The 21792-nt window shown below is 43.0% G+C and overlaps 1 protein-coding gene and 1 long non-coding RNA gene across 4 annotated transcripts in view; one reads left to right on the forward strand and one right to left on the reverse strand.

The window, feature by feature from the left end:
* Positions 1-21792, reverse strand: part of KCTD16 (potassium channel tetramerization domain containing 16) — a 283301-nt gene that overhangs the window by 209757 nt on the left and 51752 nt on the right. The gene's annotated exons all lie outside the window — the stretch shown is intronic.
* LOC133380199 (uncharacterized) lies at positions 7429-11351 on the forward strand. The gene is made up of 3 exons (XR_009761381.1): positions 7429-7538; positions 8123-8452; positions 11058-11351. It is a non-coding gene; the product is annotated as an uncharacterized LOC133380199 (long non-coding RNA).

The following is a 21792-nucleotide window of genomic DNA, read 5'->3' on the forward strand; positions in this document are numbered from 1 at the left end:
CCCAGGTGAGTCACCACAATCTCTGGACTCTCAGCTTTCATTTTAAAATTTAAGTTCCTAGGTGGTCTGGTTCAAGAAATATACATCAAAACATCAGCCACTCCCCCTCCCGCAGCTTCTGTTAAATAAGCTCGTAACTGGCTGCTCTAACCCCGCTCTTTCAGGTTTGTAGCCAACAAGTGAAATCAGGGTTGTGATTGACAAGGGATTTGTTGATCTCCAGGCAACAGCTAGAACCCACTGCAAGTTCAGAAAACTGTTGCCTTTTCCTGCTTGTCTGAAAATCTCATAAATTGAGTAAGTTTATTGCTTTCAGCAGTAGCAAATGTCCCTTTCTCTCTGTGTGCAGGCAATCCAGAAGAAAGGTTCACAGCAGGATCTTGGTAGGCATACACAGTAAACAATTTCAGTTATGATTATAATAAAAGTGTACATGAAGGGTTTTTTAATTACTTGCAAAAATAGGATATTATACATTTTATCTTTCAATAATTATTGAACAGAAACTTTTAAAAAGGGTACATGCAGCTTATGATGCCATTACAATGTCATACTTTTCTAATTATGAGGAGTCAAACAAGTTTAGATGTCCAAAATTCAGTCTCTGGAAAATACTATTGCCTGGAATCCTGGAAAAACTATGTTAGTCCATGTTAGGCATTTTAGCATGTGTTTTATACTGTTTAAATTTTTAAATTGTGTTTTAAATTGTTTTTATAAGATCTGTTTTAAATTGTATTTGTTTTAATGTTTTTAGTTACTGTAAACCGACCAGAGAGCTTCAGCTGACTAAAGTGACCTTGGCTAACTGGCTGCCAGGATTTTTGCACTTTCGGTTTTTGGTTAGGAACCCTGCCTGGTTGTGGGATGCTGAGTTTTCTGCCAAGGAATCTTGTGGTGGTTTGTATGGTATTGCATTTAGTAAATCATCACTGTCTTTTCTTTTTCTTTTTCTATTTGCATTTCATTTACCTTTAACCTCACTCCTTATATCCACAGAAGCAACAACAGTGGTTCAGTGCACTCAGCTCAACCCCCTTAAACCCACTGATGATTCACCTTGTTATTTGCACGATGGTTTGTTTCTTGCCCAATAGTGGTAAAAGAGAATTCACATACTGGGACGTGTGGCTGCAACTGCTATTGTTCCCAAGCTACTGCCTGTGAAAGTATACCAAACCACGTGTGCTTTCTCTCTGTCAGTAATTACTCACTGGCTTGGGTGGGCCAAACCAACAAAGATAGCAGTGGTGATGTCATTGCTGTGATCCAGCTTAGATTGGGGCTCAAGTCACTTGTGGGTGTCAGCCTTTCAGCTGAAGACCACTGGTGTAGAACAAGCCCAGAGTGGGACATTCATCATGGTAGTACACCATCTCTGACACTGCTGAAGGATAGGGTGCAAGGTAAGCCATTTTTATTTAAGCAGGTTACTTTTTTAGGCAAGGAATAATACAAAGCTATTTTAGCAGCATCTATAATCCATTTCAATCTACTTTGGGTATGTTTTATATGTTTTTAAAACTGCAGTAAGACATCTCTTGAGCCTTAGGATAAAGACAGGTTAAAAATCAAAATCAAATCAATACATGATATATTAAAGTTTGAATGGTAGGGCATTTTCAAACCAATGCATAAATGAAGCTGCAGCCATTGCTTCCAAGTGTAGATTGCGAATGATTGCATCTCCTGTATATCTGAGAAATAAATCACTGTTGCGCCAGAAGCCCTTTATGTTAAAGTTTTACTGTTGAGATTGCTACTGGACATACTTCAGTTTAGTACTTTTGGGAGGTTTTTCATCACTGCCTATTGATTCAATGCCTGCCAAAGGAGCAAGCAACAATAATATAAGCTTTTCCACAGATAGAGGGGATTTAATATTTTAACAGAAGTTTTCAAGCTTAAAGGGGAAAACAAGGAAAATCTCCATTAAGTACAGAAAGTAGTTTATCAAGTGTCACTTGGGGGGGGGATTTTCTTCTTAGTCAAGAGAAGAATCATCTCTTTCAAATTAGTAAACAGGCATCACTATACATTTCTCTTCTCAAAGTGAGAAGTTTTACCCAGGTTAACTCGCATGACAATATTTGGGATGGTCACCCAAAAGTTGATGTTTGATCTTGTCTCTCACATGGGTCTGCCATACCAGAATTTCACCTCCTTGACAGTCAGTAGTAGTAGCACACATCCTTCCCATGCAATGCAGCGGACTCAGATTTAAAAATGTGCTTGTAGCCACGGGTTAAGCCTCAACCAATTCAGTGGCAGCCACATCACTGAAAGAGCATTCAAATTAGGCTAGTAAGATAACAGTACATTATGATTTAGTGGGGAATATAACGGCAATTTCAACTGAATGGTAATATGATGTCTATCAGCAGTTAGACTCAGTTCTCCTCTCTGGCTCAACATCTTCCTGTTGTTCCTATTATGCTAGCATGTTTGCAAAGTTTGCAAAGTCCCAAATTTTGTGTGAAGCATGATTGTCTGCTACGAGAAATTATTCCCTCTGTTTCCAGCGATCAGATGGCGAATCTCATTACATATGCAGCCATAATAGCACCATACACACACAAAATGGAGGTATCAGCAGAGTTGGGGATGGATTCCAAGTTTTGCATTAGTACAAAATGCCCTAAGGAGAGAATCCCCAAAAGCAGCCCATTGCAGACCGAACATGCTTCATGGCAATTAACAGTTCACTGCCTGTTGGAGATAAGGGGGCAGAAAAGCAAGGGGGGCAGGGAATGAAAGTGTTTGAAATCCTGAACAAAGAGTAGATGCCAGAGCTTGGAAAAGTTACTTTTTTGAACTACAGCTCCCATCAGCCTAATCCAGTGGCCATGTTGCCTAGGGCTGATGGGAGTTGTAGTTCAAAAAAGTAACTTTTCCAAGCTCCTGAAAAACAAACACTCCCTCTCTCATAATACTAGAACTCGTGGACATTCAAAGAAGCTGAATGTTGGAAGATTCAGGACAGACAAAAGGAAGTACTTCTTTACTCAGCACATAGTTAAACTATGGAATTTGCTCCCACAAGATGCAGTAATGGCCATCAGCTTGGATGGCTTTAAAAGAAGATTAGATAAATTCATGGAGGACAGGGCTACCAATGGCTACTAGCCGTGATGGCTGTGCTCTGCCACCCTAGTCAGAGGCAGCATGCTTCTGAAAACCAGTTGCCGGAAGCCTCAGGAGGGGAGAGTGTTCTTGCACTCAGGTCCTGCTTGCGGGCTTCCCCCAGGCACCTGGTTGGCCACTGTGAGAACAGGATGCTGGACTAGATGGGCCACTGGCCTGATCCAGCAGGCTCTTCTTATGTTCTTATGTTCAGAAAGCAAGCAAACAAAAGAAAATCAGTCTCATCCATGAACATGAAATGCAAAAGAATGACAACGAAGTTGATGTGTGTGCTATCAAAAAATAATGGTTTGTATCCCAGTAAGTTCTATTCAAAGAAGACCCATTGTAATTAATGGATCTAAGTTAGTCATGTCTTTTAATTTCAACAGGTCTACTTTGAGTATTAGTAATGTCGGCTACAACCCAATGTATTTATCTTGTACTTTTCAAGTTTATGAAACAAATTTGATAGCCCCAAAAATGTTTTTTATTATTTAAAAAATAAACAGATTGATACATTGCTAACATAAACAAACATGCATTTCAACCATAACTTGATCTTCTTCAGTAGTTCAATATGACAACTATCACAGTTTCACAGCTGTTGCCTGCCAGCCTCTCCCAACTGGTGGGGAGGGATGAGCTGGGCCATCTCCCTCCCCCCTGTGCATGAGTCCATTTATTTTCATCTGACAGTAAGATGCAAGAACTACCTAATGAAGGTCTCAAGAGTCAGGACTCTATATTCCTGCTCTGAGGGGACTGGTGCCCCTCAAGTACAACATACCCATTTCCTAGAACTTTCACAAGAATAAGGTTTATGATGCAAGCAAGCAGAAACTGCTACCAGTTATGAGAAAGTGCTACAGAAATGGTCCTTCAGATACTCCCTTTTCCTGGATCAAATTTCCTCATTCCATTTACTAGACTCCCTCAGCACAAGCTACACAAAAACAATATGATTTTTTGGGTGCCTCATTTCATAAGCAACAGCACTGTCACACTGCAAAGAAAAAAGAAACCAGTGAAATTGACCCAGAGGGTGAAATTTATTATTACATTGAAATGAAAGTAACATGCTTTTTGACAAGTTTAACAAGCTAACAAGCTGGGTACAGTGGATTTTTTTCAAAAGCATGCAGTACCTTAAAGCAACTTATCATGTAACCTGTGGAGAAGGAAAAGCTGAGGGAATGGCAGGTTCAAATGTAACAACTAACAGGGCAGTTAATCTGTGGAGATAGTCTGTGGAGCAGAATGCAATTAGCTTCTCTTATCTAAAGGAACTGTCAAAAACTTATGAATGAATGAATGAATCTTTATTTTTACCCCGCCCTTTTTCCAAAACTGGAACTCAGGGTGGCTTACAAATAAAAACTACACATAGGTAAAAAAAACATACAAAAATATACAATTAAAATAGAATTAAAGTATTTGTGACATTAAAACCATGAAACATACACTTAAGATACTAAGACAATTTAAAACATTAAGAATAGGACCATAGAACAATACAACAGAACTTATGAGGCCCTATCTTAAACAGCTTCTAGTCCAAAAGCCTGTCGGAATAAAAAAGACTTTGCCTGCCGACGGAAGGATAGCAAGGAAGGGGCCATTCGTGCTTCCCTAGGAAGAGAGTTCCAGAACCTGGGGGCAGCCACCGAGAAGCCTTATCTTGTGTCCCCACCAATCGCACTTGCGAAGGTGTTGGGACTGAGGGAAGGGCCTCTCCTGAAGATCTCAGGGCCTGGGCAGGCTCATATGGGGAGATACGGTCTGACAAATAGCCTGGACCTAGGCCGTATAGAGCTTTTTAGGTCAAAACCAGCACTTTGAATTGTGACCAGAAACAAACTGACAGCCAGTGGAGCTGTCGTAACAAGGGGGTTGTATGGTCCCTGTAACCAGCCCCAGTTAGCACTCTGGCTGCAGCTCTTACCAGTTTACCAGTAAACTTACCAGTTTAAGTTTCCGAACAGTCTTCAAAGGCAGCCCCACGTAGAGCGCGTTACAGTAATCTAAATGGGATGTAACTAAGGCATGCATCACTGTAGTTAAATCAGGCGTCTCCAGGAACGGGCGCAGCTGGCGCACCAGTCTTAGCTGGGCAAAAGCACTCCTGGCCACTGCAGAGACCTGGGCCTCCAAGTTCAAAGCTGAGTCCAGGAGCACACCCAAACTGCGAACCTGTGTCTTCAGGGGGAGTGTAACCCCATCCAGCACAGGCTGAATTCCTATTCCCTGATTTGCCTTTCGACTAACCAGGAGCACCTCTGTCTTGTCTGGATTTAATTTCAATTTGTTCGCCCTCATCCAATCCATCACTGATGCCAGGCACCGGTTCAGGACCAGGACAGCTTCCTTGGCTTTAGGTGGAAAGGAGAAATAGAGTTGGGTGTCATCCACATACTGATGACACCGAACCCCAAACCCCCGGACAACCTCACCCAGCGGTTTCATGCAGATGTTAAATAACATGGGGGACAAAACTGAGCCCTGAGGGATGTGATGTTCCTATATTAATTTATATATGGTAAGTGTTGTTGTTTTAGAAGATACATGGTAAGTGGAGTGAAAGAGGAGGGGGAGTGAATGGGCAGTAGAATGCGAGATGATTGGCTGAGTGTTTAAAATGGCTGAATGTATAAAAGGAAGAGTGAGAGTGGAATCGGGGGGGGAGAAGAGAAAGAGTGGATTGCTTGGTGGGGTTTGAGAGAGTTGTTTGCCAGGAGAGAGTGGAGCAGGAGGGAGGTGGAGTTCGGATTAGTATTGAGTAAAACCATATGCTTATGTGCCTTAAGAAGAAATCTTGTTAATCTTGTTAGCTTTGTTATCTGTAATAAATACTTAATTTGGTTTACCAAAGGCCTGATCCTTGGCTGGGGTTTCACAGACCAGAAGGGAGGGTAAGGTAATGACCAAGGCTGAAGGGAAACTGTAACAAATGGTGGCAGCGGTGAAGAGAATAACAATACCAGTATTCAGAGTCTCTGGGAATACTAGTATTGGGACGTTACTGGTGGTTGCCTAGCAGGGGGATCTGTTGAGATCTGTGCTAGAGCAGATAGGTAAACCATAAGAGAGTGCGGTCCAGACTGGTGGAGTCCCCGGTGGTGCCTAGAGACAGGCAGTAACCACGAGCAGGTAGGAACCTGACAGGGAGAGCCAGGGAAGGAAGCATCACAAGGGACGCCATATGTCAACGGCCAAGGAGTCGAACAGGAATCCCCCAGCACCACCTTCTGGGTTCGTCCCTCCAGAAAGGAGCTGAGCCACCGCAACACAGTGCCCCCAAGTCCCATCCCGGCAAGGCGGCCCAGAAGGATACCATGGTCAATGGTATCGAAAGCCGCTGAGAGGTCCAGTAGAACCAACAGGGACACACTCCCCCTGTCCAGCTCTCTGCGTAGGTCATCCACCAAGGCGACCAAAGCCGTCTCTGTCCCGTAGCTGGGCCTGAAACCAGACTGAAATGGGTCAAGATAATCCATTTCATCCAAGAATCTCTAGAGGTGGGCAGCCACCACACGCTCTATTACCTTACCCAGAAATTGAATGTTGGAGACTGGCCGATAATTACCCATTATAGAGGGATCCAGGGAGGGCTTTTTCAACAAAGGTCTTACAACTGCCCTTTTAGGCACATTGGAATTCTGCCTTGTTGTAAAGAGGCATTTACCACTCTCCTCACCCAGTCGGTCAGTCCCCCTCTGGCACTCTTAATGAGCCAGGAAGGGCAAGGGTCTAGCAAACATGTGGTGGCTCTTGCCTCTCCAAGGATCTTGTCCACATCCTCGGGCTGTACAAATTGAAAAGAATCTATTGTTATTGGACAAGCAGGAGCCAAAGTTACATCCCTTGAGACTGTATCAATTTTAGTGTCCAAGTTGGAGCGAATCACTTATGCTAGTGAAAGACTGAATGCCTAGCAAAATAAACACTAGTGCACTTATTTGAGAAAATAGGGTGTTGTTGACCAGGATTGGGGGGAAAGAGAGAGAGTAGGGAAACCCTGAAATTTTAGACTTCAGATATTGGCAGATTTTTATTTTTTATTTAAGTTCTGCCAATACTGAGATGCAAACAAAAAAATCCAGCAAAACCCCAGCTTCCAACTAATGAGGCTGCAGTAGAGAGAAAGGAAGCAGTACCACTCCATCTGCTCTGCTAAGAGACCAGCCCCACTGGCTCCTCCTGTTCTTGAACTGTTTCCATCCCAGCTGGTCCTTATTAGAATTGCTATGAAACCTTAAGAACTAGTGCCTGAATTGGGTTTGTATTCCTTTACCCTCCTCATCCCTTTCCCCTGGTTTTGTGTCATGCCTTTTAGACTGCAATCCTGCAGACAGGAACTGCTGGTTCTTATTGATCTTCTGGAAGTTGCCCTGGGAGCCTTACAGAAGAGCAAGGTGAAAGAGCTTTTAAACAGATAAATCAATACATATTGTTTAAGTCTGTGACTTTAAGCATATTTCCTTAGAATGGTGAAAGTGGAATTTACTTCCAAGTTGACACACCCACAGGACTGGGCTGCACCTTGCTTATTGTTCAAAGCAGAGCTACCAAATTCAAAGCAGAGCCAACTACATAGAACACGGGACACTGTTTTAAAAGGTAGATGTGCTAAAGGTACACAATCACAAGTAGGTGCTGTGCTTTGAGAACATCTGCCTCATTAACAGCCCTGTGTTAACGAGGGCAGAGAAAAAGGCCTGTGATGAATATACTACCTGGTCACTGTGAAGCGGCTGCTTAAAACCAAAAGGGCCTTGAGGGGCATCTGCTTTCTAAGCCTCTCTCTCTCTCTAGGTGTTGCTGCACTTGCTTCTGCTCTGTCTCCCGCCTGCTTTCATGCCAGGCTGCCTCGCGTTGCTTCTTGTTTGCTGCTCACCTGATCCCCAGGGGCATTCCTGCTTTGTTGTGCACTATCTTTCATTGTAAAGTGTAGCTTTATTTCCACTTCACGGTCCCCTTCTTTCTCGTATTCCATTAGCTGGAAGCATTGTTGGGATCAAATAGAAGGAAGAGATGAATGCACCCTTTGGCTGCTGCAGCTTGATGGAAATGACAGAAGGCTGGGGCAAAACAACAACAACAACAACGGAGCAAGTATCCATGAGGAGTTCTGTTTGAATATGCTGGGGCAATAAGCCTCACTTCGGTGAAGAATGGGCCTCCATGATATATTTTGCTCAGCTAACTGCTTGCTACAGAGCCCCTTTCAGCTATAAAACCATCCAGTAGAAACATGAAGAAAGCCAGCTTTCTGAGGTCATATCCAGGACCTATGTTCTATAGGATCTTTAGAGCTGACCCAGTCAAGGTACATGCAGAATTAAGAACAAATGTGCTTCCTTCCTTTCTCGTGGCCATATCCTATGGCAGCAGGTAGCCACATAAAACACAAATTGTGCAACTATGAGTCAAAATTCTTTAAGACTCTTATTCCTGTATAGTTTTATTGACCTTTGGAAAAAGGAGTGAGGTATGGCTAAGAATACAGGGGTAATATTAAACAAATGCAAAGAGGGAAATTGTCAAAAGGGAAATCTGAATTCATCTTCTCAAAATCCAACAGATAATCCCCTTTGTTTTTTTCTCACAGAAGAAAGCAAAGGAGATTATATCTTAGATTTTAATAAACTGGAAATGATAAATACATACACATTGGGTTGTATCCAATGCTGCCGTTCTGCTCGCACATCAGACGTCCGCTTGTGCAATAAAACTCTCCCTTCTCCACCACCATCCCCCCATGCACCCTCAAAATCTGCTCTAGAGGATTGGGAAACCCTCTGGAACAGAACTGGGGGCGTGCGGGGAGACAAGAGGAAGAAGTCCTGTTGCATAAGTGGACTGCTGCTTCTACAATGTGGGATACAACCTACTTGGATCCATGTAGTACAATTAAGTAGGAGGCCATCATTCAGTAAAAATAAGAAACTCTGTTTATGCCACAGTTACAGAGCGAGTTTCCACTGACCTAGATACAAATCTTATTCCCTCCAATGTATAATATTTTATAGCATATACACATCTGTCATTCCCTGCCACTCCTGAAACCTTTCTTTATAAAAATAAAAATGGCAATCTTATTTTTAATGAGCAGATTCGGCTGTTGAAGGATCCATTTCTTATTCTAACCCTAAGTGCACTAAGGCACAAGTGGAACCACCTCAGTGCAGTGCCTCTAATTCCCCAAGCAACATATTTGAGACAGAAGAATACTATGATCCACGGCTGCTGGGAAATTCAAGAAAATTAATAGGGTCCCTACCCTTCTCCTGGCACAAGTCAACACTCAAGGCTACAAAAGAGTTTCGTTTCATAACACATCTGAAAAATCTGACTGATAAGAGTCTAGATCAAGGCTAGCTAACCGGTGGCTTTCCAGATACTTCTGGACTATTACTGCCATCAGCTGTGACCATTGACAATGCTGGCTGATGGGAGCTGGGAGTCCAACAACAACTGGAGGGTCATAGGTTCCCCCTTCCTGGTTTAGATGCTCTGCTTCATTCAAGATATACTGGAGTTGGGCAGCCATCAAGTTTTGAATGCCCCAAGGAATGAAAACGGAGGACATGTCTATGCTATTAATCAAATAGATATGTCAAACCCTCTCCACACACACATAAATACCTAGGGAATCACAGGTCTCCAGAATTCTCAGCAACCTTACAAAGCTATGTCAAATTAGCTTAGCTTGCTCTTATACATGGCTCATTTGTGGATTTTTGTAGCCTATGGGGCTTAGAAAGACCCACATATTCTTCCAGTATTACAGCATGCTATCAAGTGTTAAATCAAATCTCTTTTAAAATATGTTTTTCTTGTTTCACAGACCAAAATGTTTGGTTTCAGTAGATACTTCTAGAATAAAGCACAGGAATTAATATTTCATAGCTACTTAATCCATTCAGAAACAGAAATGCAGACTTTCAAATATTTATGCTTCAGAGGCAAAACCTGGCACATTGAATTAATGCATTGTGTTTTATCCTCTGCCACTGACTTGTGATTCACTCCAGATCCCATAACTTTTTTTAAAAAGTGGTCTAAGATGAAATGGCCAGATTGGGATATATATTGCTTTGTATGCTGCTTTTTCTAACAAGAAACCTCTCATCATATTCTGTTAATTTTTTAAAAAAATGTGCAGTTGCAATCCTATACATATCTACTCAGAAGTAAATCTCATTGAGTTCAGTTACCTTGCTCCCAGGGAAGTGGGTATAGGATCTCAGTCAAAATTAATTTCTGTTTAAAACCTTTCTTTAACTATAATTTTAATAATTATAAGCAGAATAATTTAGGTGCAGAATCACAGTTGATCTGTTAATTGTTAAGTATACAATAGTTGGGCAAGTTTCTTGAAGTAATCTATCTGTGGGCATTAAATAATATTATTACCTTCTATACAGGTATATAGTTACTGAAAGAAGGTATCATTTCCTGTGAGCAATGGATCAGTCTTGCTGTCAGACACACAGTCATTTCCAAAACTATACAATCATAGCGATAGTATGGCAAAAAAACAACACAGGCAGCTCTACTTATGGCATATATTTGGAACTGCTAAAGTGAACAAGAAAGAGGTTTATGGATCGCAGAGGAAGTATAAGGATTTGTTTTCTTTCAGTTCAGTCCAGTATTTTTAAAAATACTTGGCAGGAGGTCTCAAAACCTACACACACAACCCCAGCTTTCCTGGATCTCAAGTACAGGTTCATCACAAAACTCTGAGGTCCCTTGAAACATGTATTCTGCCAGTAGGATGTTGATGCTAAGCCAAGATAATGTGCACTAGTTATTCCAGATTCATGGCATATGTCACCAGCTGAGCTGCACAGTAGAACAGCAAATATTTGCATAATGACTGGTTATAATTCTGGAATGTTTGTCTCCTGTATCCCCTTTGCACTTAGATCTCATATTGTTCTCTGACCACCCGACGAACAAGATTGATTAGGCTTACGAATATATATTTCCTGAAGTTTCTCTGCAGAAAGCCTCCAGTCTGTCATCATTGCCAACTGTCATACACCACTGCTAAAGTCAGAATGTTCTGTAATGATCACTCTCTGACCACATTTGCACTCTACAGCTCTGTCTGTACTCACAATGGGCCCAAACAGTTGAAAATACATTGTTTACCTAATTGCCTATTATGTCAAATGAATTTAAAAAAGCAAAGGATTCTCACTTTTAAAATCTGAATAAAAAGCCTACATTACCATTTAAATAGATGCTTGGGGGCTTTTTTACATGCTGATTATTTACTCAGAAGGCCTTAACAGCCCATTAACTGTGCAAATTCATATCAAGGGACTTCTTAAGAAGTTTGGTCTTTAACCTGATGGACACTGTTAATCCCACGCAAGTTCATAAAGTTGCATCATGTGAGTGAGAAGTAGGACATTCGTGAAAGAGAAAGTAATTCAGAAGGAAGAAGTACATGCTAGACTGAGAAGTTAAAAATCCAAGATGAGGCTCAGCCTCCATCCTTCTCTTTGCTTCCTCTCTTCACTGAAAGAATACATACGTGCTAATTTCTAAAAGGGTAAAGAACCTAGGAAGCCATCTTATACCAAATCAGACCATTGGTCCTTCTACTGCTGTACTTTTGACACTGACTGGCAGTAGCTTCCCAGGGTTCCAGGCAGAAGTCTTTCCCAGCCCTACCTGGAGTTGAACCCAGGACCTTTTGCCTACAAAGCAGATAGGTGCTCCACCACTGAATCACAGCTTCTAGATAACACACTACCATGGGAAACCAGAAGAATATTTTATTCTAGAAAGAAGCCTGACTTTGCCCCCTAATTCAGTGATAATTACCTTTAAAAAGGGTCCTCTTCTCTCTCTGAGTGATGCTATTACAAGAAAGTCTTAGAACTCAGGAAACAGAAAGGAGAGTACCTCAGTTCAGATTCCTTTCTCCATTGCTAAATGCATACTATTCTGAAACCTTCACTTCTATGGCAGTAAACAGGAAACGCCTGTTTGAATATAGGACAGGGGGAGAAGTGGGGGGCCTTGTCTAGCCTGAGGGCCACATTCCCTCATGGGAAACCTTCCGGGGCCACAAGACAGTGGTGGGCAGGCCCAGAATAAAGTGGAGAGGGCCAGAAGGAATAGTAGGTGTAACAACAGATGTGAGCAACATACAGCAGGCTACATTCCAGCCATGAAAAAGCCAGAGGTTCACATACCCATCCTTCTCCATCCTCTAACCAGGCAAACAAGAGGCATTATCAGATTTAAATCAGAAATGGAGCAAGGCTGGTAGCCTGGGGAGAAGGGGGTGTTGCCTGGAGAGAGTCCTGAGAGTTAGTTAAAGAGGCCTAGATGGCTCCATCTGGAAGGCTCCGTACCAATGGCATCAGAGCTCTTTGTGCCTATCAAAATCTCTGCATCTCTAAAGGAAAGGGTTACCAGGTCTCCGTTTTTTGGCCGGAGTCTCTGGTTTTGGGGGGCCCTCTGGCTCTCCGCCTAGCACCCCTTAATTGCCAGACTCTCAGCTTCAATTTTTTTTACAAAAAAGTTTCTAGGTGGTCTGGTTCCCGAGATATACACCAAAACATCAGCTGCTGCCCCCCGTGACTGTTTAATCTATTTAACTGGTTCCTAGTTCCCAGTTCCTTATTTGCTTGAAAGTTCAAAAAGCTAAAAAAAGAAGAGTTGACAGCTACAGCAACTTCTAATCAAACTTAACATGTCTCTGAACCCCAAAATATATGTTGGGGTACCCTATATGATATATCACTGTGATTGGGGGACTCTCCCCATCAAGAATAAAAATACATTTATGCAATCAAAATCATCAGGCCTCTGATATTATCATAAATATATAATGATGTCATAAAATCATAAAAAATAAGTAACTGGGAGTGCCCACCCTAAAATCTGCTCTGGGACAGGACAAATCGTATACCCCAGGAAAGGGGAGGGTGTCCTCTACGAGATGCCAGTGCATCCCACCTGGCCCAGAGCTTCTGCTGGGCACAGGGGAAGGATGAGGGCATCTATGCAACACCAAAGCAGAGGGAAAAAACAGGAAAAAATAAGTAACTGGGGCTGCCCACCCCAAAATCTGCTCTGGGCCAGGACAAATCATATACCCCAGTTTGGAGCAGCCACATTAAAAGATAAGGGCAGGGCATTCCAGGCAGGGGGTTGCCAACCTTGCTTGGATATGGATGTCTTTGCAGAGGATCCCTAGTCAAGCTTTACCAACAGCACAATCCAAACTATATCTACTCAGAAGTAAGTCCTGTTGAGTTCTATGGGGGCTTAGTCCCTTAGTATGCGTGTTCAGAATTGCAGCCTTCAGGGGCACCCATCATTACTCCTGAATGCTCCCATCTGACATCTCCACAACACAAGGCTCCTTTCTTCCTACAGTGGCCTTCTGGTGACTGGCCTGGCCTGAAGGCCCTTAAACCCTTCTTGCCGAAAGCAAGTAGGCTAGATTAAATGTTCCCTACCCAGGCTCCATCTTTTAGCTAAGATGTCTAGCTTAATTTCCAATCAGATTTTTTTTAATTGTACGCTCCAAGCAACTGTGATTGATGCTTAATGTATCATGCTTAATGACATCACTCGGGCCCGCCCATGACATCACTCGGGTCCACCCCATGACATCACTCGGGCCCGCCCCTAAAATATCAGGTTTTGGGATGCTTCTGACCTGGCAACCCTACTAAAGGATCACTCAATCAGGACATTGAACTACATGGGGTTACAACAGCGTTTAAGGTTCATGGAAGAGGACCACAGAGAAGCAAAATTCTGATGGAAAAGAGCTTTGGTTTGTTATAACCAAAACAAGGGATTTATTATACCATCTAACTCCATCAACCAACCAAATGAAACAGCTCTTGTCCAATGAATGGCACACAAAGAGAAGAAATGCAGCAAGGAAGGTATCAATTATGAGATTACACATCTTCTAACAAACGCTCATGACACTTTACTCTTAGAACACATGTCCTACAGCATAATTAATATTCTGAACTGTGTCAAAAAAACCCAACATTACTTCATTCTTTAAAATTAACATTCACAAAAGCTATTGACTGAGATGAGTAATTAGAAGTGACTTCTTGTATCTGAACAAGATCTATGTAGTAAAAAAATATACTCTAATCATGACAGCCAGAATCATCCACTTGCTTTACATAAGAAGTGTGATTATGGAGTAGGAGTGAAGTAGTGATTCTTCTGCACAGTAGTGATTACCTAGTTTAATTACTCTTAAATAAATGAAGCAGAATGCAGGATTTTAAGATCAATTGTGTGTGCGTGTGTATGTGTGTGTGTAAGTAACGAATGGCAAGAAATCTACTTGTTTACTATGATTTAGCATTTGCATTATGTATGTTAGTGTTTGGCTAATCCATCTTTGAGTGATATTGAGAACATGCTCTAAAGCAGCTTGCTCCAACCTGTTGCCCTCCAGATATTTTTTACTACCATTCCTTCCATCATCCCTGACCAATGACCATTACAGCTGGAGTCCAACATCTTGAGGGCACCAGGTTGGGGAAGGCTACTGTAAAGTATAGCATAATCATTATAATCTTTTAATTTGGTAGTAAGAATACAGGCAAACAAGTGTGGTCTTGTTCGTGCATCTGGTTCAGCATTCTGTCATCTTAGTGAAATGTGGAAGTGAGGAATTTTAGAAATACATTCATAATCGCAGATTACCACTACTTTACTGCTAGAACTACACTGGATGAGCTGCTACCACTGTAGGGTTTGCATTTGATGCACCAAAGTTCAGTATTATATTGTGGCTAGAGAGAAGCACCTCTGAAAAACTCAGTTGGGCTAGGTAATATATCTATTAAAACATCTAAAGTAATAAATGTAATAAACATCCAAACAAGAAAAATTCAAAGTGCCCAATGAAGAAGACCTTTACAGGTTGAAACGTGTTTGGGAAAGATCTAGTTCAAGATCTGAATGCATGGAATGGATTAAGGATAAGCAAGTCTTGTGAACTTCAGAGGTCTTTGGTAGAAAGTATTATTAAAGCTAGATTAACTAAGCACATAGAAGAACAAGCCTTGCTGAAGCAGAGCCAGCATGGCTTCTGCAAGGGAAAGTCCTGTCTCAGTAACCTATTAGAATTCTTTGAGAGTGTCAACAAGCATATAGATAGAGGTGATCCAGTGGACATAGTGTACTTAGACTTTCAAAAAGCATTTGACAAGGTACCTCACCAAAGGCTTCTGAGGAAGCTTAGCAGTCATGGAATAAGAGGAGAGGTCCTCTTGTGGATAAGGAATTGGTTAAGAAGCAGAAAGCAGAGAGTAGGAATAAACGGACAGTTCTCCCAATGGAGGGCTGTAGAAAGTGGAGTCCCTCAAGGATCGCTATTGGGACCTGTACTTTTCAACTTGTTCATTAATGACCTAGAATTAGGAGTGAGCAGTGAAGTGGCCAAGTTTGCTGACGACACGAAATTGTTCAGGGTTGTTAAAACAAAAAGGGATTGCGAAGAGCTCCAAAAAGACCTCTCCAAACTGAGTGAATGGGCGGAAAAATGGCAAATGCAATTCAATATAAACAAGTGTAAAATTATGCATATTGGAGCAAAAAATCTTAATTTCACATATACGCTCATGGGGTCTGAACTGGCGGTGACCGACCAGGAGAGAGACCTCGGGGTTGTAGTGGACAGCACGATGAAAATGTCGACCCAGTGTGCGGCAGCTGTGAAAAAGGCAAATTCCATGCTACCAATAATTAGGAAAGGTATTGAAAATAAAACAGCCGATATCATAATGCCGTTGTATAAATCTATGGTGCGGCCGCATTTGGAATACTGTGTACAGTTCTGGTCGCCTCATCTCAAAAAGGATATTCTAGAGTTGGAAAAGGTTCAGAAGAGGGCAACCAGAATGATCAAGGGGATGGAGCGACTCCCTTACGAGGAAAGGTTGCAGCATTTGGGGCTTTTTAGTTTAGAGAAAAGGCGGGTCAGAGGAGACATGATAGAAGTGTATAAAATTATGCATGGCATTGAGAAAGTGGATAGAGAAAAGTTCTTCTCCCTCTCTCATAATACTAGAACTCGTGGACATTCAAAGAAGCTGAATGTTGGAAGATTCAGGACAGACAAAAGGAAGTACTTCTTTACTCAGCGCATAGTTAAACTATGGAATTTGCTCCCACAAGATGCAGTAATGGCCACCAGCTTGGATGGCTTTAAAAGAAGATTAGACAAATTCATGGAGGACAGGGCTATCAATGGCTACTAGCCATAATGGCTGTGCTCTGCCACCCTAGTCAGAGGCAGCATGCTTCTGAAAACCAGTTGCCGGAAGCCTCAGGAGGGGAGAGTGTTCTTGCACTCGGGTCCTGCTTGCGGGCTTCCCCCAGGCACCTGGTTAGCCACTGTGAGAACAGGATGCTGGACTAGATGGGCCACTGGCCTGATCCAGCAGGCTCTTCTTATGTTCTTATGTTCTTATGACAGAAGTTTGTACCATGGGCTGTGTGATTGTCATCCTTACGTTTGCACTTATCTCCAGAGTTCCAAGTGATTACTATGCCATTAAATTAACATTGGGGACCGGGATTATTTATAGAAAGCCTCTCCAGCTTTCAGCATCTATTTGTTCGAATTCCAGTTTGGGCTGCAGTACCCAGGAAATATTTCAGAATGCCTGGCAAGAGATTGGTTCTCCTAGGTGACAAAGAGATCAGTTTTTCCCAAGAGGGGGAAAAATGTCTAAATGCACATTGTGGACACCTCTGGAGAACAAAACAAACTGTAATTGCATCGGGCAGGTCCTCCACAGCAATGATCACTGCAAGGGTTCCAAGGAGCCCAGCAATAAATTTGATGTGAAACTGGGGGGCAGAGGGAAGGCTTGGGGAAGTAGATACTGTGAAAGAAAGACTGGGTGTGTGAGGAGGGTCAAATTTAGGAGCATGTGTGTGAGAGGGGGTTCTTTTAACACCACGTTACAGGGAAGGGAGAGGAATTGTGAGAGTGAGTGACTGCCACAGATTGATGAGGACAGTGACAAAAACAGTAATCGCAAAGTAATTTATATCTAACCTGCCTGAAATAAAAATAACAAGTACACAAGTTCAGCATTTGGACTAGCTGCATCGCAGAAGTGTTTAGTTTAAATCCTGACACCATCTGTTCAGCTGAAATTTTCCTACTGTACCCAAGATGCCAAATCACAATTACGTTAGTAAGGACAGAAGCCTCCTCGCTTACAAAATAACTTGCAACCCTGTTTGAATGAAATGAGGAATCAAGGGATGGCCAACTTGGAGCACAAAACTTGGCAAGTTTGCTGCTAGGACTGAGACAGAATAAACAGCACATGCTGTTGACAGAGCCAAAGAAACTGGCATCCGCACAGAGACCATGTAAAATTGTCAATTGGCATAGCGAGCCCTGAAGACCAAACAAAATAGAGGACTCGGCAGTAGAAAGTGCAGCTCATTATGCACACTGAACATGGGCATAACACTGGTGGGAGGATGTAGGGAACTTTTTCCCCGCTCCAGAGCAGAGTGGGAAGGAAATGCTCCCTCCCAGATGGACTGCCTGCTGGTGCCAAGTTCTCTCTTCCATGTTCACGTGCAATGCCACTCACCCACTGAAGATTCATCACTGTAGCAAGAGAAGGGGCTGTTTTCCTAACTAAAGTAGCGATAGAGCCCATGCTTTGCATGCAGACCGTCCTAGGCTAAATCCCCAGCATTTCCAGGTAGAGCTTGGAAAGATTCCTTTCTGAAAATCAGGAGAGCCATTGCCAAGTTGGTACTGAACTAGATGAACCAGTGGTTGGACACAGTATAAGGCAGCTTCCTGCTCCCAATGATGAACCACAGCCTTTGAGATCAGGCTCCCATCTGGTTCCCATGCACCAGCACTTGTTTCATGCCAAGATGTTGTCTGGCTTCTTTAAACATACCAGGGTAGATGCAAATTAGAGGGAACTATATCAGAAGCCTCTAGCTCAGTCTGATTAGATGGCTCTACGCCTTCAATGTTCCAGGAAGATCGCTACCACAAGCAGCAAATCTCCTCAGAAAATGGAAGAATCAAGAAGACTGCCAGATGAACATTTTTGACAGCAAATAGCGACAGAGATGCTGTCCCTGGTAGGCACAGATGTAAGAAGTAGCATTTTACCAAACAGGGAGAGGGGATGCAGGTTGAAATATCTGACCAAATTTTCAGAATCAAGGGGACATCTGTAGCTAAGTGGGAGAGCACCAGCTTTGCATGCTCAGGGTCCCAGGTTCCGTCCTCAGCATTTCCAGACAGGACTGGAAAGTTCTCTTGCCTGAAACCCTGGAGAGCTGTTGCTAGACAGTGTAGACAATAGTGAGATAGATGGAATCATAGAACCATAGAGTTGGAAGGGGCCTATAAGGCCACCAAGTCCAACCCCCTGCTCAATGCAGGAATGCAAGTTAAAGCATACCCGACAGGTGGCTGTCCAGCTGCCTCTTGAATGCCTCCAGTGTCGGAGAGCCCAACACCTCCCTAGGGAATTGGTTCCATTGTTGTTACTGCTCTAACAGTTAGGAAGTTTTTCCTGATGTTCAGTTGAAATCTGGCTTCCCATAACTTGAGTCCATCATTCCATGTCCTCCACTCGTGGAAGAGATCCCGGCCCTTCTCTGTGTGACAAACTTTCAAATACTTGAAGAGTGCTTTCATTATCTCCCCTTATCCTTCTCTTCTCAGGGCTAAACATGCCCAGTTCTTTCAGCCTCTCCTCATAGGGCTTTGTTTCCAGTCCCCTGATCATCCTTGTTGCTCTCCTCTGACCCTGTTCCAGTTTGTCTGCATCCTTCTTAAAGTGCCATGTCCAGTACTGGACGCAATACTCAAGATGAGGCCTAACCAGTACTGAATAGAGGGGGACTAGTACTTCATGTACTTCTGTTAATGTAGCCTAAAATATAATTTGTCTTTTTTTGCAGCCACATTGCACTGTTGGTTCTCATTCAGCTTCTGATCAACAACAATTCCAAGATCCTTCTCACATGTAGTATTGTTGAGCCAAGTAATGGACCAATGGTCTGACTCAGAAAGTAGCTTCCTATGTTCCTAAGGGGCACTGGATCTTTTGTGGTAGTTCATACATCACATTGCAAAATAAAATAAAATAAAATAATTATTTGTGCCAGTCTCTAATGATGACACATCCAGAACAGGGTAGCCAACATAGTGCTCTCCAGTTGTTGATGGGCTCCAACTCCCATAGCCTCAGCCAGCATGGACAATGCTCAGGGATGATGGGAGTGTTAGTTTAACTTCACCTGGAGGATACCACAGTGGCTTCCCCTGTTCTAGAATGATGGGGTTAAATCTAGTGAGACAAAATGCTGTCAGACAAATGCAGGTGTTCAAACTGAGGGTGTTTAGGGGGAAAGGAGGCCATGTACGTTAGCCCTGCTGCCAATGCCCTTGTCTCCATGTGAGGAAGCTTCAGACCTGAAGAAAGATTCTAAGGATGTTCAGCTGAACATGCTAAGAAACCTCCCCACAATCAAGGACCCTTCCTTATCAGGATTCCCAATTATAAGCAAGATTCCACGCATAATCAGCTGAACATGTGTAGAAGATTTTCTTAGTCAAAAATGGAGCAAACCCATGTGGGGATACTCAGGGCAGGGCACATGGACATGCTTCGACTTCCTTCCCAGTTTAAGCCCTCATGTTCCATGAAACACCAGAATTGTCCTAAAGTTCTACATGTTTTGTTCACATTGTAACCACACTTGGAAAAACAAAAGTTGGATGTGAGCTAAAATTTCAGCAGTTGCAGCCAGCAACATGTCCTCTCGACTCTTGTCCTTCTTGGTTTATTAAAGCTTGCCGAGGAGGGTTGACTGAGTGGATCCAGGGTGTGGTCAACGCATCATTGCTGGAGGTTGTTCCAGCCACCCTGAAAGAGGTGGTGATCCAACCGCTCCTGAAAAAGCCCACCTAACTCTTGGATGAAACAGATTATCTTGACTCATTCCAGTCTGGATTCATGCCTGGTTATGGGACTGAATCTGCCTTGGTCACCCTGATGGATGACCTTTATCGGGAGAAGGACAGGGGGAGTGCGACCCTGTTACTCTTACTTGATCTCTCGGCAGCTTTTGATACCATTGACCATGGTATCCTTCTGGGCCGACTTGGTAAGATGGGTATTGGAGGCACTGTTTTACAGTGGTTCCAATCCTATCTCCAAGGTTGTTTTCAGAGAATAGCATTAGGTGATTGTCTTTCAGCCCCCTGGCAGTTGTGCTGTGGGGTGCCGCAGGATACCATCTTGCCCCCCATGCTGTTTAACATCGATATGAAGCCCTTGGGTGCGATCATCAGGAGATTTGGGGCAAGGTGGCAGCAGTACGCTGACGATACCCAGCTCTATTTCTCTGTAACATCTGAATCGGGAGAGACCGTGCAAACCCTGGACTGCTGCCTGGACTCGGTGGTGGGCTGGATGAGGGCCAATAAACTGTGTCTGAATCCTAGCATGATGGAAATGCTGTGGGTTGGTGGTTCCCGAGTTCAGATAATTGGTCAGTTGCCTGCTTTGGATGGGGTTGTGCTCCCTCTGAAAGAGCAGGTCCGTAGTCTGGGGATGCTCCTGGATCCATCCTTGTCGCTAGAGGCCCAGGTGACCTCCGTACCTAGGAGTCCCTTTTACCAGCTTCAGCTGGTAAAACATCTGCAGCCATTTCTGCACCGGGATAGCCTGACCACTGTTGTCCACGCATTGGTAACCTCCAAGCTGGATTACTGTAATACGTTCTATGCGGGGCTGCCTTTGAGGTTGGTCCGGAAGCTGCCGCTGGTGCAAAATGCAGCAGCAAGACCGCTCACTGCTTAATATATTTTAAAGTCTGTTTTATGATGTTTTAAAGTGTTTTTAGTGCTTTTGTTTGCCACTCTGGGCTCCTACTGGGAGGAAGGGCAGGATATAAATCAAATAATTAATAAATAAATAGTAAGGCAACAGATAACTTGGGTTGCATCCAACTAAATCTTTGTGCATGTGGAACGAGTTCCATGAGTGAAACTAAACTTCCCTTCCCTCTTCTTCCCATGCACCCCTCACACCGCCCCCGCGTCTGCTCCAGAGGGCTGGGGGAAAACCTTAGAGCACATCTGAGAAACAAGGGAGAGGACAGGGAGGGAAAGTTCTGTTGCACTTACTGAAGTCATTCCCCATGTGCAATGATTTCATTGGATACAATTCCAAGTTCTGTGGAATTTTAGAACAGCAAGGTATGAAGTTATAGTTAAATATTTTTTTCCTGTAACAATTTCCCCCTCTACAAGCAACTGTATTTCCTGTTGTGTGGAAAGGTCAAGGTTCTAATAAATTACTCTATGTTATTTTATACCACAGTGTTTCTGGAACCCCAGAGGCAAAGCACAGGGTCAGCAAGACCATGCATACTCATCCATATCTGCATGAGCTCACAGATGGGTCACCGGAAAGTACACATAACAGCCATCCCATGTGCCAAGCACAGATCATTAGGCAGAAACCCCTAAAACATCCCTGCAAGTGCATTTATTCAGATTATTGGAAGTGTATCAACAACCTCTAATTTAAATTCACTGCCTCAAGGAAATTGATGTATATGTTTTCCTGTAATTATTTATTT

The sequence above is a fragment of the Rhineura floridana genome, chromosome 3 (assembly GCF_030035675.1).
Source record: "Rhineura floridana isolate rRhiFlo1 chromosome 3, rRhiFlo1.hap2, whole genome shotgun sequence".
Classification (NCBI taxonomy): Eukaryota; Metazoa; Chordata; class Lepidosauria; order Squamata; family Rhineuridae; genus Rhineura; species Rhineura floridana.